This window comes from Lissotriton helveticus, chromosome 12, assembly GCF_964261635.1.
Source record: "Lissotriton helveticus chromosome 12, aLisHel1.1, whole genome shotgun sequence".
Taxonomy (NCBI): domain Eukaryota; kingdom Metazoa; phylum Chordata; class Amphibia; order Caudata; family Salamandridae; genus Lissotriton; species Lissotriton helveticus.
Window position 1 is genome coordinate 97,425,479 of NC_136073.1, and position 12,274 is coordinate 97,437,752.

At 31.1% G+C, this 12,274-nt stretch overlaps 23 non-coding genes across 23 annotated transcripts; all 23 read right to left on the bottom strand.

Annotated features, from left to right (window-relative positions):
* Positions 1–772: 772 nt before the first annotated feature.
* Positions 773–846, bottom strand: TRNAT-AGU (transfer RNA threonine (anticodon AGU)). Its single transcript has one exon. It is a non-coding gene; the product is annotated as a tRNA-Thr (tRNA).
* A 430-nt stretch (positions 847–1,276) lies between these two features.
* TRNAT-CGU (transfer RNA threonine (anticodon CGU)) lies at positions 1,277–1,349 on the bottom strand. Its single transcript has one exon. It is a non-coding gene; the product is annotated as a tRNA-Thr (tRNA).
* A 437-nt stretch (positions 1,350–1,786) lies between these two features.
* TRNAT-AGU (transfer RNA threonine (anticodon AGU)) lies at positions 1,787–1,860 on the bottom strand. Its single transcript has one exon. It is a non-coding gene; the product is annotated as a tRNA-Thr (tRNA).
* A 431-nt stretch (positions 1,861–2,291) lies between these two features.
* Positions 2,292–2,364, bottom strand: TRNAT-CGU (transfer RNA threonine (anticodon CGU)). Its single transcript has one exon. It is a non-coding gene; the product is annotated as a tRNA-Thr (tRNA).
* Positions 2,365–2,799: 435 nt separating this feature from the next.
* TRNAT-AGU (transfer RNA threonine (anticodon AGU)) lies at positions 2,800–2,873 on the bottom strand. Its single transcript has one exon. It is a non-coding gene; the product is annotated as a tRNA-Thr (tRNA).
* Positions 2,874–3,304: 431 nt separating this feature from the next.
* Positions 3,305–3,377, bottom strand: TRNAT-AGU (transfer RNA threonine (anticodon AGU)). Its single transcript has one exon. It is a non-coding gene; the product is annotated as a tRNA-Thr (tRNA).
* A 435-nt stretch (positions 3,378–3,812) lies between these two features.
* Positions 3,813–3,886, bottom strand: TRNAT-AGU (transfer RNA threonine (anticodon AGU)). The gene has a single exon. It is a non-coding gene; the product is annotated as a tRNA-Thr (tRNA).
* Positions 3,887–4,316: 430 nt separating this feature from the next.
* Positions 4,317–4,389, bottom strand: TRNAT-CGU (transfer RNA threonine (anticodon CGU)). The gene has a single exon. It is a non-coding gene; the product is annotated as a tRNA-Thr (tRNA).
* Positions 4,390–4,826: 437 nt separating this feature from the next.
* TRNAT-AGU (transfer RNA threonine (anticodon AGU)) lies at positions 4,827–4,900 on the bottom strand. Its single transcript has one exon. It is a non-coding gene; the product is annotated as a tRNA-Thr (tRNA).
* A 431-nt stretch (positions 4,901–5,331) lies between these two features.
* On the bottom strand, positions 5,332–5,404 carry TRNAT-CGU (transfer RNA threonine (anticodon CGU)). Its single transcript has one exon. It is a non-coding gene; the product is annotated as a tRNA-Thr (tRNA).
* Positions 5,405–5,834: 430 nt separating this feature from the next.
* Positions 5,835–5,908, bottom strand: TRNAT-AGU (transfer RNA threonine (anticodon AGU)). The gene has a single exon. It is a non-coding gene; the product is annotated as a tRNA-Thr (tRNA).
* Positions 5,909–6,339: 431 nt separating this feature from the next.
* Positions 6,340–6,412, bottom strand: TRNAT-CGU (transfer RNA threonine (anticodon CGU)). The gene has a single exon. It is a non-coding gene; the product is annotated as a tRNA-Thr (tRNA).
* A 439-nt stretch (positions 6,413–6,851) lies between these two features.
* On the bottom strand, positions 6,852–6,925 carry TRNAT-AGU (transfer RNA threonine (anticodon AGU)). The gene has a single exon. It is a non-coding gene; the product is annotated as a tRNA-Thr (tRNA).
* Positions 6,926–7,356: 431 nt separating this feature from the next.
* TRNAT-CGU (transfer RNA threonine (anticodon CGU)) lies at positions 7,357–7,429 on the bottom strand. Its single transcript has one exon. It is a non-coding gene; the product is annotated as a tRNA-Thr (tRNA).
* A 437-nt stretch (positions 7,430–7,866) lies between these two features.
* On the bottom strand, positions 7,867–7,940 carry TRNAT-AGU (transfer RNA threonine (anticodon AGU)). Its single transcript has one exon. It is a non-coding gene; the product is annotated as a tRNA-Thr (tRNA).
* Positions 7,941–8,371: 431 nt separating this feature from the next.
* Positions 8,372–8,444, bottom strand: TRNAT-CGU (transfer RNA threonine (anticodon CGU)). The gene has a single exon. It is a non-coding gene; the product is annotated as a tRNA-Thr (tRNA).
* Positions 8,445–8,877: 433 nt separating this feature from the next.
* TRNAT-AGU (transfer RNA threonine (anticodon AGU)) lies at positions 8,878–8,951 on the bottom strand. Its single transcript has one exon. It is a non-coding gene; the product is annotated as a tRNA-Thr (tRNA).
* Positions 8,952–9,382: 431 nt separating this feature from the next.
* Positions 9,383–9,455, bottom strand: TRNAT-CGU (transfer RNA threonine (anticodon CGU)). The gene has a single exon. It is a non-coding gene; the product is annotated as a tRNA-Thr (tRNA).
* Positions 9,456–9,892: 437 nt separating this feature from the next.
* Positions 9,893–9,966, bottom strand: TRNAT-AGU (transfer RNA threonine (anticodon AGU)). The gene has a single exon. It is a non-coding gene; the product is annotated as a tRNA-Thr (tRNA).
* Positions 9,967–10,397: 431 nt separating this feature from the next.
* On the bottom strand, positions 10,398–10,470 carry TRNAT-CGU (transfer RNA threonine (anticodon CGU)). The gene has a single exon. It is a non-coding gene; the product is annotated as a tRNA-Thr (tRNA).
* A 435-nt stretch (positions 10,471–10,905) lies between these two features.
* TRNAT-AGU (transfer RNA threonine (anticodon AGU)) lies at positions 10,906–10,979 on the bottom strand. The gene has a single exon. It is a non-coding gene; the product is annotated as a tRNA-Thr (tRNA).
* A 431-nt stretch (positions 10,980–11,410) lies between these two features.
* TRNAT-CGU (transfer RNA threonine (anticodon CGU)) lies at positions 11,411–11,483 on the bottom strand. The gene has a single exon. It is a non-coding gene; the product is annotated as a tRNA-Thr (tRNA).
* A 428-nt stretch (positions 11,484–11,911) lies between these two features.
* On the bottom strand, positions 11,912–11,985 carry TRNAT-AGU (transfer RNA threonine (anticodon AGU)). Its single transcript has one exon. It is a non-coding gene; the product is annotated as a tRNA-Thr (tRNA).
* Between the last annotated feature and the right edge of the window lie 289 nt (positions 11,986–12,274).

A 12,274-nucleotide genomic window follows, 5' to 3' on the forward strand; every position in this document is an offset into this window, starting at 1 on the left:
CATAGAATTTTAAAATATACCTTGCTGAAGAGTGGATTAGTTGAACTCAACAATAGAGTGATCATACGTCTCTATCTTGTTCTTTGTCATTTACGTTTCAATATTTCAGTCAATGCATTCCTACAAAAATCTTCACAATACCAAGTATTTTATTTCATTTTATGATAACTTATTCTAAAGTTCATAGAACCAGACGTTTAATTCTTAAAATGTATTCAATACTTGTTTGATAAAAAATATTCCTAAAGCATGGAGAAAACAGTTAGGTGTTACTGAGATTTGAACTCAGGATTTCCATTTTACTAGACAGGCGCTTTAACCACTAAGCCACAGCACCAACGTCAATAGTAAAAAATACATAAATAATCTACTGCTGATGGTGAAATTTTGTTCCCTGCTATAAATTCTTCTTTATATGTACTGTAATCTTAAACACAAAAAGATACTCAATCACTAAACAAGTATTAATATGTTTTAATAAACAGGTACTCTTATAAAACCCAATGTTATTTCTTGAATACATTATATTTTTTTTCATGAAGGCATTAATATAGCTCAAATCGAGGTAGTAATGTCATATACGTCTTTCTCATAGATATGTCTTTTTTTATTTTGTAACAACAGTATTCACTCTATAATCTTGAAAATACTTTGGTTTTTATGAGGTTTAAGATGATCTGTTCAACAGTAAGATGAATCAGACTTTTATATTTTAATTGTATCAGAATAGGACCTAATGAAATTGATTTGTTATATAACAAAGAGGAAAGCAAGGCGCTGCTGAGAGTTGAACTCAGGATCTCCTGTTTACTAGACAGGCGCTTTAACCAGCTAAGCCACAGCACCCCCTTGAGTCTTTACTTTGAAAGACTTTTCTTTATGGTGTTCAAGAGAATATTGCTTTTTCACTTTCATATTCTTTTATAAGTTCACAGACTTCTCTACTCAAACACTTTAGATGAAGAAGCTTCACTTATTCAAAAACACCTCTCTAATTTGAAGTTTACCCTATTCATAGAATTTTAAAATATACCTTGCCGAAGAGTGGATTAGTTGAACTCAACAATAGAGTGATCATACGGCTCTATCTTGTTCTTTGTCATTTACTTTTCGATATTTCAGTCAATGCATTCCTATAAAAATCTTCACAATGCCAAGTATTTTATTTCATTTTATGATAACTTATTCTAAAGTTCATAGAACCAGACGTTTATTCTTAAATTGTATTCAACATTTGTTTGATGAAAAATATTCCTAAAGCATGGAGAAAACAGTTAGGTGCTACTGAGATTTGAACTCAGGATTTCCTGTTTACGAGACAGGCGCTTTAACCACTAAGCCACAGCACCAACGTCAATAGCAAAAAATACATAAATAATGTACTGCTGATGATGAAATTTTGTTTCCTGCTATAAATTCTTCTTTATATGTACTGTAATCTTAAACACAATAAGATACTCAATCACTAGACAAGTATTAATATGTTTTAATAAACAGGTACTCTTATAAAACCCAATGTTATTTCTTAAATACATTATGTTTTTTTTTTCATGAAGGAATTAATATAGCTCAAATCGAGGTAGTAATGTCATATACGTCTTTCTCATAGATATGTCTTTTTTTATTTTGCAACAACAGTATTCACTCTATAATCCTGAAAATACTTTCGTTTTTATGAGGTTTAAGATGATCGGTTCAACAGTAAGATGAATCAGACTTTTATATTTTAATTGTATCAGAATAGGACCTAATGAAATTGATTTGTTATATAACAAAGAGAAAAACAAGGCGCTGCTGAGAGTTGAACTCAGGATCTCCTGTTTACTAGACAGGCGCTTTAGCCAGCTAAGCCACAGCACCCCCTTGAGTCTTAACTTTGAAAGACTTTTCTTTATGGTGTTCAAGAGAATATTGCTTTTTCACTTTCATATTCTTTTATAAGTTCACAGACTTCTCTACTCAAACACTTTAGATGAAGACGCTTCACTTATTCAAAAACACCTCTCTAATTTGAAGTTTACCCTATTCATAGAATTTTAAAATATACCTTGCCGAAGAGTGGATTAGTTGAACTCAACAATAGAGTGATCATATGGCTCTATCTTGTTCTTTGTCATTTACTTTTCGATATTTCAGTCAATGCATTCCTATAAAAATCTTCACAATACCAAGTATTTTATTTCATTTTATGATAACTTATTCTAAAGTTCATAGAACCAGACGTTTAATTCTTAAAATGTATTCAATACTTGTTTGATGAAAAATATTCCTAAAGCATGGAGAAAACAGTTAGGTGCTACTGAGATTTGAACTCAGGATTTCCTGTTTACGAGACAGGTGCTTTAACCACTAAGCCACAGCACCAACGTCAATAGCAAAAAATACATAAATAATCTACTGCTGATGATGAAATTTTGTTCCCTGCTATAAATTCTTCTTTATATGTACTGTAATCTTAAACACAATAAGATACTCAATCACTAAACAAGTATTAATATGTTTTAATAAACAGGTACTCTTATAAAACCCAATGTTATTTCTTGAATACATTGTTTTTTTTTTCATGAAGGCATTAATATAGCTCAAATCGAGGTAGTAATGTCATATACGTCTTTCTCATAGATATGTCTTTTTTTATTTTGCAACAACAGTATTCACTCTATAATCTTGAAAATACTTTGGTTTTTATGAGGTTTAAGATGATCTGTTCAACCGTAAGATGAATCAGACTTTTATATTTTAATTGTATCAGAATAGGACCTAATGAAATTGATTTGTTATATAACAAAGAGAAAAGCAAGGCGCTGCTGAGAGTTGAACTCAGGATCTCCTGTTTACTAGACAGGCGCTTTAACCAGCTAAGCCACAGCACCCCCTTGACTCTTTCCTTTGAAAGACTTTTCTTTATGGTGTTCAAGAGAATATTGCTTTTTCACTTTCATATTCTTTTATAAGTTCACAGACTTCTCTACTCAAACACTTTAGATGAAGACGCTTCACTTATTCAAAAACACCTCTCTAATTTGAAGTTTACCCTATTCATAGAATTTTAAAATATACCTTGCTGAAGAGTGGATTAGTTGAACTCAACAATAGAGTGATCATACGTCTCTATCTTGTTCTTTGTCATTTACGTTTCCATATTTCAGTCAATGCATTCCTACAAAAATCTTCACAATACCAAGTATTTTATTTCATTTTATGATAACTTATTCTAAAGTTCATAGAACCAGACGTTTAATTCTTAAAATGTATTCAATACTTGTTTGATGAAAAATATTCCTAAAGCATGGAGAAAACAGTTAGGTGTTACTGAGATTTGAACTCAGGATTTCCTGTTTACTAGACAGGCGCTTTAACCACTAAGCCACAGCACCAACGTCAATAGTAAAAAATACATAAATAATCTACTGCTGATGGTGAAATTTTGTTCCCTGCTATAAATTCTTCTTTATATGTACTGTAATCTTAAACACAAAAAGATACTCAATCACTAAACAAGTATTAATATGTTTTAATAAACAGGTACTCTTATAAAACCCAATGTTATTTCTTGAATACATTATATTTTTTTTCATGAAGGCATTAATATAGCTCAAATCGAGGTAGTAATGTCATATACGTCTTTCTCATAGATATGTCTTTTTTTATTTTGTAACAACAGTATTCACTCTATAATCTTGAAAATACTTTGGTTTTTATGAGGTTTAAGATGATCTGTTCAACAGTAAGATGAATCAGACTTTTATATTTTAATTGTATCAGAATAGGACCTAATGAAATTGATTTGTTATATAACAAAGAGGAAAGCAAGGCGCTGCTGAGAGTTGAACTCAGGATCTCCTGTTTACTAGACAGGCGCTTTAACCAGCTAAGCCACAGCACCCCCTTGATCCTTTACTTTGAAAGACTTTTCTTTATGGTGTTCAAGAGAATATTGCTTTTTCACTTTCATATTCTTTTATAAGTTCACAGACTTCTCTACTCAAACACTTTAGATGAAGAAGCTTCACTTATTCAAAAACACCTCTCTAATTTGAAGTTTACCCTACTCATAGAATTTTAAAATATACCTTGCCGAAGAGTGGATTAGTTGAACTCAACAATAGAGTGATCATACGGCTCTATCTTGTTCTTTGTCATTTACTTTTCGATATTTCAGTCAATGCATTCCTATAAAAATCTTCACAATGCCAAGTATTTTATTTCATTTTATGATAACTTATTCTAAAGTTCATAGAACCAGACGTTTATTCTTAAATTGTATTCAACATTTGTTTGATGAAAAATATTCCTAAAGCATGGAGAAAACAGTTAGGTGCTACTGAGATTTGAACTCAGGATTTCCTGTTTACGAGACAGGCGCTTTAACCACTAAGCCACAGCACCAACGTCAATAGCAAAAAATACATAAATAATGTACTGCTGATGATGAAATTTTGTTTCCTGCTATAAATTCTTCTTTATATGTACTGTAATCTTAAACACAATAAGATACTCAATCACTAGACAAGTATTAATATGTTTTAATAAACAGGTACTCTTATAAAACCCAATGTTATTTCTTAAATACATTATGGTTTTTTTTTCATGAAGGAATTAATATAGCTCAAATCGAGGTAGTAATGTCATATATGTCTTTCTCATAGATATGTCTTTTTTTATTTTGCAACAACAGTATTCACTCTATAATCCTGAAAATACTTTCGTTTTTATGAGGTTTAAGATGATCTGTTCAACCGTAAGATGAATCAGACTTTTATATTTTAATTGTATCAGAATAGGACCTAATGAAATTGATTTGTTATATAACAAAGAGAAAAACAAGGCGCTGCTGAGAGTTGAACTCAGGATCTCCTGTTTACTAGACAGGCGTTTTAGCCAGCTAAGCCACAGCACCCCCTTGAGTCTTAACTTTGAAAGACTTTTCTTTATGGTGTTCAAGAGAATATTGCTTTTTCACTTTCATATTCTTTTATAAGTTCACAGACTTCTCTACTCAAACACTTTAGATGAAGACGCTTCACTTATTCAAAAAAACCTCTCTAATTTGAAGTTTACCCTATTCATAGAATTTTAAAATATACCTTGCCGAAGAGTGGATTAGTTGAACTCAATAATAGAGTGATCATACGGCTCTATCTTGTTCTTTGTCATTTACTTTTCGATATTTCAGTCAATGCATTCCTATAAAAATCTTCACAATACCAAGTATTTTATTTCATTTTATGATAACTTATTCTAAAGTTCATAGAAGCAGACGTTTAATTCTTAAAATGTATTCAATACTTGTTTGATGAAAAATATTCCTAAAGCATGGAGAAAACAGTTAGGTGCTACTGAGATTTGAACTCAGGATTTCCTGTTTACGAGACAGGTGCTTTAACCACTAAGCCACAGCACCAACGTCAATAGCAAAAAATACATAAATAATCTACTGCTGATGATGAAATTTTGTTCCCTGCTATAAATTCTTCTTTATATGTACTGTAATCTTAAACACAATAAGATACTCAATCACTAAACAAGTATTAATATGTTTTAATAAACAGGTACTCTTATAAAACCCAATGTTATTTCTTGAATACATTTTTTTTCATGAAGGCATTAATATAGCTCAAATCGAGGTAGTAATGTCATATACGTCTTTCTCATAGATATGTCTTATTTTATTTTGCAACAACAGTATTCACTCTATAATCTTGAAAATACTTTGGTTTTTATGAGGTTTAAGATGATCTGTTCAACCGTAAGATGAATCAGACTTTTATATTTTAATTGTATCAGAATAGGACCTAATGAAATTGATTTGTTATATAACAAAGAGAAAAGCAAGGCGCTGCTGAGAGTTGAACTCAGGATCTCCTGTTTACTAGACAGGCGCTTTAACCAGCTAAGCCACAGCACCCCCTTGACTCTTTGCTTTGAAAGACTTTTCTTTATGGTGTTCAAGAGAATATTGCTTTTTCACTTTCATATTCTTTTATAAGTTCACAGACTTCTCTACTCAAACACTTTAGATGAAGACGATTCACTTATTCAAAAACACCTCTCTAATTTGAAGTTTACCCTATTCATAGAATTTTAAAATATACCTTGCTGAAGAGTGGATTAGTTGAACTCAACAATAGAGTGATCATACGTCTCTATCTTGTTCTTTGTCATTTACGTTTCCATATTTCAGTCAATGCATTCCTACAAAAATCTTCACAATACCAAGTATTTTATTTCATTTTATGATAACTTATTCTAAAGTTCATAGAACCAGACGTTTAATTCTTAAAATGTATTCAATACTTGTTTGATGAAAAATATTCCTAAAGCATGGAGAAAACAGTTAGGTGCTACTGAGATTTGAACTCAGGATTTCCTGTTTACGAGACAGGCGCTTTAACCACTAAGCCACAGCACCAACGTCAATTGCAAAAAATACATAAATAATCTACTGCTGATGATGAAATTTTGTTTCCTGCTATAAATTCTTCTTTATATGTACTGTAATCTTAAACACAATAAGATACTCAATCACTAAACAAGTATTAATATGTTTTAATAAACAGGTACTCTTATAAAACCCAATGTTATTTCTTGAATACATTACATTTTTTTTTTCTCATGAAGGCATTAATATAGCTCAAATCGAGGTAGTAATGTCATCCACGTCTTTCTCATAGATATGTCTTTTTTTATTTTGCAATACCAGTATTTACTCCATAATCTTGAAAATACTTTGGCTTTTATGAGGTTGAAGATGATCTGTTCAACAGTAAGATGAATCAGACGTTTATATTTTAATTGTATCAGAATAGTACCTAATGAAATTGATTTGTTATATAATAAAGAGAAAAGCAAGGCGCTGCTGAGAGTTGAACTCAGGAACTCCTGTTTACTAGACAGGCGCTTTAACCAGCTAAGCCACAGCACCCCTTTGAGTCTTAACTTTGAAAGACTTTTCTTTATGGTGTTCAAGAGAATATTGCTTTTTCACTTTCATATTCTTTTATAAGTTCACAGACTTCTCTACTCAAACACTTTAGATGAAGACGCTTCACTTATTAAAAAAAACCTCTCTAATTTGAAGTTTACCCTATTCATAGAATTTTAAAATATACCTTGCCGAAGAGTGGATTAGTTGAACTCAATAATAGAGTGATCATACGGCTCTATCTTGTTCTTTGTCATTTACTTTTCGATATTTCAGTCAATGCATTCCTATAAAAATCTTCACAATACCAAGTATTTTATTTCATTTTATGATAACTTATTCTAAAGTTCATAGAACCAGACGTTTAATTCTTAAAATGTATTAAATACTTGTTTGATGAAAAATATTCCTAAGGCATGGAGAAAACAGTTAGGTGCTACTGAGATTTGAACTCAGGATTTCCTGTTTACGAGACAGGCGCTTTAACCACTAAGCCACAGCACCAACGTCAATAGCAAAAAATACATAAATAATCTACTGCTGATGATGAAATTTTGTTTCCTGCTATAAATTCTTCTTTATATGTACTGTAATCTTAAACACAATAAGATACTCAATCACAAGACAAGTATTAATATGTTTTAATAAACAGGTACTCTTATAAAACCATATGTTATTTCTTAAATACATTATGTTTTTTTTTTCATGAAGGAATTAATATAGCTCAAATCGAGGTAGTAATGTCATATACGTCTTTCTCATAGATATGTCTTTTTTTATTTTGCAACAACAGTATTCACTCTATAATCCTGAAAATACTTTCGTTTTTATGAGGTTTAAGATGATCGGTTCAACAGTAAGATGAATCAGACTTTTATATTTTAATTGTATCAGAATAGGACCTAATGAAATTGATTTGTTATATAACAAAGAGAAAAACAAGGCGCTGCTGAGAGTTGAACTCAGGATCTCCTGTTTACTAGACAGGCGCTTTAGCCAGCTAAGCCACAGCACCCCCTTGAGTCTTAACTTTGAAAGACTTTTCTTTATGGTGTTCAAGAGAATATTGCTTTTTCACTTTCATATTCTTTTATAAGTTCACAGACTTCTCTACTCAAACACTTTAGATGAAGACGCTTCACTTATTCAAAAAAACCTCTCTAATTTGAAGTTTACCCTATTCATAGAATTTTAAAATATACCTTGCCGAAGAGTGGATTAGTTGAACTCAACAATAGAGTGATCATATGGCTCTATCTTGTTCTTTGTCATTTACTTTTCGATATTTCAGTCAATGCATTCCTATAAAAATCTTCACAATACCAAGTATTTTATTTCATTTTATGATAACTTATTCTAAAGTTCATAGAACCAGACGTTTAATTCTTAAAATGTATTCAATACTTGTTTGATGAAAAATATTCCTAAAGCATGGAGAAAACAGTTAGGTGCTACTGAGATTTGAACTCAGGATTTCCTGTTTACGAGACAGGTGCTTTAACCACTAAGCCACAGCACCAACATCAATAGCAACAAATACGTAAATAATCTACTGCTGATGATGAAATTTTGTTCCCTGCTATAAATTCTTCTTTATATGTACTGTAATCTTAAACACAATAAGATACTCAATCACTAAACAAGTATTAATATGTTTTAATAAACAGGTACTCTTATAAAACCCAATGTTATTTCTTGAATACATTTTTTTTTTTCATGAAGGCATTAATATAGCTCAAATCGAGGTAGTAATGTCATATACGTCTTTCTCATAGATATGTCTTTTTTTATTTTGCAACAACAGTATTCACTCTATAATCTTGAAAATACTTTGGTTTTTATGAGGTTTAAGATGATCTGTTCAACCGTAAGATGAATCAGACTTTTATATTTTAATTGTATCAGAATAGGACCTAATGAAATTGATTTGTTATATAACAAAGAGAAAAGCAAGGCGCTGCTGAGAGTTGAACTCAGGATCTCCTGTTTACTAGACAGGCGCTTTAACCAGCTAAGCCACAGCACCCCCTTGACTCTTTCCTTTGAAAGACTTTTCTTTATGGTGTTCAAGAGAATATTGCTTTTTCACTTTCATATTCTTTTATAAGTTCACAGACTTCTCTACTCAAACACTTTAGATGAAGACGCTTCACTTATTCAAAAACACCTCTCTAATTTGAAGTTTACCCTATTCATAGAATTTTAAAATATACCTTGCTGAAGAGTGGATTAGTTGAACTCAACAATAGAGTGATCATACGTCTCTATCTTGTTCTTTGTCATTTACGTTTCCATATTTCAGTCAATGCATTCCTACAAAAATCTTCACAATACCAAGTATTTTATTTCATTTTATGATAACTTATTCTAAAGTTCATAGAACCAGACGTTTAATTCTTAAAATGTATTCAATACTTGTTTGATGAAAAATATTCCTAAAGCATGGAGAAAACAGTTAGGTGCTACTGAGATTTGAACTCAGGATTTCCTGTTTACGAGACAGGCGCTTTAACCACTAAGCCACAGCACCAACGTCAATAGCAAAAAATACATAAATAATGTACTGCTGATGATGAAATTTTGTTTCCTGCTATAAATTCTTCTTTATATGTACTGTAATCTTAAACACAATAAGATACTCAATCACTAGACAAGTATTAATATGTTTTAATAAACAGGTACTCTTATAAAACCCAATGTTATTTCTTAAATACATTATGGTTTTTTTTTCATGAAGGAATTAATATAGCTCAAATCGAGGTAGTAATGTCATATACGTCTTTCTCATAGATATGTCTTTTTTTATTTTGCAACAACAGTATTCACTCTATAATCCTGAAAATACTTTTGTTTTTATGAGGTTTAAGATGATCGGTTCAACAGTAAGATGAATCAGACTTTTATATTTTAATTGTATCAGAATAGGACCTAATGAAATTGATTTGTTATATAACAAAGAGAAAAACAAGGCGCTGCTGAGAGTTGAACTCAGGATCTCCTGTTTACTAGACAGGCGCTTTAGCCAGCTAAGCCACAGCACCCCCTTGAGTCTTAACTTTGAAAGACTTTTCTTTATGGTGTTCAAGAGAATATTGCTTTTTCACTTTCATATTCTTTTATAAGTTCACAGACTTCTCTACTCAAACACTTTAGATGAAGACGCTTCACTTATTCAAAAAAACCTCTCTAATTTGACGTTTACCCTATTCATAGAATTTTAAAATATACCTTGCCGAAGAGTGGATTAGTTGAACTCAATAATAGAGTGATCATACGGCTCTATCTTGTTCTTTGTCATTTACTTTTCGATATTTCAGTCAATGCATTCCTATAAAAATCTTCACAATACCAAGTATTTTATTTCATTTTATGATAACTTATTCTAAAGTTCATAGAACCAGACGTTTAATTCTTAAAATGTATTAAATACTTGTTTGATGAAAAATATTCCTAAGGCATGGAGAAAACAGTTAGGTGCTACTGAGATTTGAACTCAGGATTTCCTGTTTACGAGACAGGCGCTTTAACCACTAAGCCACAGCACCAACGTCAATAGCAAGAAATACATAAATAATCTACTGCTGATGATGACATTTTGTTCCCTGCTATAAATTCTTCTTTATATGTACTGTAATCTTAAACACAAAAAGATACTCAATCACTAAACAAGTATTAATATGTTTTAATAAACAGGTACTCTTATAAAACCCAATGTTATTTCTTGAATACATTATATTTTTTTTCATGAAGGCATTAATATAGCTCAAATCGAGGTAGTAATGTCATATACGTCTTTCTCATAGATATGTCTTTTTTTATTTTGCAACAACAGTATTCACTCTATAATCTTGAAAATACTTAGGTTTTTATGAGGTTTAAGATGATCGGTTCAACAGTAAGATGAATCAGACTTTTATATTTTAATTGTATCAGAATAGGACCTAATGAAATTGATTTGTTATATAACAAAGAGAAAAACAAGGCGCTGCTGAGAGTTGAACTCAGGATCTCCTGTTTACTAGACAGGCGCTTTAGCCAGCTAAGCCACAGCACCCCTTTGAGTCTTAACTTTGAAAGACTTTTCTTTATGGTGTTCAAGAGAATATTGCTTTTTCACTTTCATATTCTTTTATAAGTTCACAGACTTCTCTACTCAAACACTTTAGATGAAGACGCTTCACTTATTCAAAAACACCCCTCTAATTTGAAGTTTACCCTATTCATAGAATTTTAAAATATACCTTGCCGAAGAGTGGATTAGTTGAACTCAACAATAGAGTGATCATATGGCTCTATCTTGTTCTTTGTCATTTACTTTTCGATATTTCAGTCAATGCATTCCTATAAAAATCTTCACAATACCAAGTATTTTATTTCATTTTATGATAACTTATTCTAAAGTTCATAGAACCAGACGTTTAATTCTTAAAATGTATTCAATACTTGTTTGATGAAAAATATTCCTAAAGCATGGAGAAAACAGTTAGGTGCTACTGAGATTTGAACTCATGATTTCCTGTTTACGAGACAGGTGCTTTAACCACTAAGCCACAGCACCAACGTCAATAGCAAAAAATACATAAATAATCTACTGCTGATGATGAAATTTTGTTCCCTGCTATAAATTCTTCTTTATATGTACTGTAATCTTAAACACAATAAGATACTCAATCACTAAACAAGTATTAATATGTTTTAATAAACAGGTACTCTTATAAAACCCAATGTTATTTCTTGAATACATTTTTTTTCATGAAGGCATTAATATAGCTCAAATCGAGGTAGTAATGTCATATACGTCTTTCTCATAGATATGTCTTTTTTTATTTTGCAACAACAGTATTCACTCTATAATCTTGAAAATACTTTGGTTTTTATGAGGTTTAAGATGATCTGTTCAACCGTAAGATGAATCAGACTTTTATATTTTAATTGTATCAGAATAGGACCTAATGAAATTGATTTGTTATATAACAGAGAAAAGCAAGGCGCTGCTGAGAGTTGAACTCAGGATCTCCTGTTTACTAGACAGGCGCTTTAACCAGCTAAGCCACAGCACCCCCTTGACTCTTTCCTTTGAAAGACTTTTCTTTATGGTGTTCAAAAGAATATTGCTTTTTCACTTTCATATTCTTTTATAAGTTCACAGACTTCTCAACTCAAACACTTTAGATGAAGACGATTCACTTATTCAAAAACACCTCTCTAATTTGAAGTTTACCCTATTCATAGAATTTTAAAATATACCTTGCTGAAGAGTGGATTAGTTGAACTCAACAATAGAGTGATCATACGTCTCTATCTTGTTCTTTGTCATTTACGTTTCCATATTTCAGTCAATGCATTCCT